The sequence below is a fragment of the Humulus lupulus genome, chromosome 7 (assembly GCF_963169125.1).
Source record: "Humulus lupulus chromosome 7, drHumLupu1.1, whole genome shotgun sequence".
NCBI lineage: Eukaryota > Viridiplantae > Streptophyta > Magnoliopsida > Rosales > Cannabaceae > Humulus > Humulus lupulus.
In genome coordinates, this window is record NC_084799.1 from 108,537,716 (window position 1) to 108,539,756 (window position 2,041).

General features: G+C 29.3%; 1 long non-coding RNA gene across 1 annotated transcript; it reads left to right on the forward strand.

The window, feature by feature from the left end:
* The first annotated feature begins 981 nt into the window (after positions 1-981).
* Positions 982-1,585, forward strand: LOC133789824 (uncharacterized). The gene is made up of 2 exons (XR_009873728.1): positions 982-1,194; positions 1,390-1,585. It is a non-coding gene; the product is annotated as an uncharacterized LOC133789824 (long non-coding RNA).
* The last annotated feature ends 456 nt before the right edge of the window (positions 1,586-2,041 follow it).

Genomic DNA, 2,041 nt, shown 5'->3' on the forward strand with positions numbered 1-2,041 from the left:
TTTTATCTTTGTTGGTGTTAAATTAAATATAGTTATGCCTCTTTTACTTATTTATTAAATAGGATATAAGGGCCAAATACCAAGAGAGAAGAAAGAAAGCTGTTCCACACACCTTAAGTCGAAGAGGATATGCTCGAACAATTGATGACATGGTAATAATTAAGTTTTATACTGTTTGTATTTTTGCTTCCATTATTGTAGTCTCTATTTTATAATCTCTATTGATGTATTGTGTAGAAGAAAGAAAACGAGGATGGTAAAATATCTAGAATCGATACTTTTCGGAGAGCCCATACCAAGAAGAATGGTGAGCCTGTAAACACAATGACATCTGATATTTTTGTGAGTATTAGTCATTTAATTTTTGTGAATTTTTACTTATTTTCCATAATGCATACATTAGTTATACTAATTTATATGCAGGGTTCATTGAATGAGATTCTCCTTGAAGACCCAAAATCTGGAACTACAGACAACGCTGATGAGGATGCCTTGACAAAATTGTTTGGTAACCCAAAATCTGGTCATTTAATCGGGCAAGGAAGAGGCGTAACAAGGTCAAAGCTAACTGTTGTTAATATGTGTAATAGCAAGCTCTCCAAGTTAGAAGAAGAGCAACATAATATGAAGCTCAAAATGACTGAAATGATGAATCTACTTAAAGAACACTTGGTGGTATTTCTATCTTGCACTTATAAATCTTAGTTTTCTTTTCTTCCAATAAAACTTATCTTGGTTTTATATTTAGGTTGGTGGTAAAGTGACACCAAGAGAAGGACAGTCTCGCAATGTACCGCAGTCAAACAATATTCAGTCCCCTAAGGTAAATTATAAAAGTTGTTATTGTTTTAAATTTTCATTTTAGAAGAACAATTACAAAAACTAATATATTGTCTTTAAAATAAATTTGGTAGAGTATTGCACTAGAAAAAAGACATAACTTTACAGAAGGGAAGAATGCTTGCTACTTGCTTGACTGGGCAGATGCAATTGTTGCTGAAGGTCGTTGGGATTCTAGTGATCCAAAGATAACTGTACATGGAAAGCCTCTTGGACCAGACTTTATGCGAGTATGGGTTGATGTTGCTATTGTACCAGAATCTTACTTATTTCGTCCTAATCATGCGATGCTTACAATACAAGAAGCAGTTGGTTCCACAGTTGCATGGCCTTCTAAAAAAGTTATTCCAAGAGGTACATTTTCATACTCAAAAAATAACTAATGTCTTATAATTTAGTGTTTGGTTTATTTGTTTGCTTTGGTGTAGTTGTGAATCTATTATTTTGTATGTGGTGTCCTTTCTTGGATATAATTTCCATAGCATTTTTCTTGAAGTAATTTGTGATGCTAGATAATTACAATAAAATATTTCTTTGTTTATTTTGCAGATATGACAAGCGAAGTATAAAAGGATACTTAAGACTCCTTGAAAGTAGTAACTTTGTTTATTTCTTTGTGTTGAAAGTAGTAACTTTTAGACTCCTTGAATACTTAAAGAATATTTTGTTGTTGATGACAGTGTTGAATGTTTTAAACTAAATTGTGGATTGTTAATTCAATGTAGAATGTTCTTACTTTTTGTTATTTGAAAATCAAGTTCATTTGATGATGCTAGTATATATTAGAAAGCTAATTTTAATTATATAAAAAAATTAAAATATAATAGAATAAATTAGTGTTATATAAATAAAATATATAATGAGAATTTAAATATATCTAAATATAACAATAATACGAAAATTGAGTTATAATATATATTACAATAACACTTTTTATGCAAAGAATTATGTTATGCAAACTTCATTATATAACACAAAAAATGTGTTATACTAAAGTGTAGTATAACACAAAAAATGTGTTATACTAAAGTGTAGTATAACACAAAAAAAGTGTTATATGATCGACTATAAATAACATAATTCAACACTTATCTATATATTAAAATAACACAGAAATTGTGTTATCGTTGACAGTACAATAACACATCTGTATAACACTGATAAAGTGTTATGTAAAGTACCCTAACCTACGATAACATAG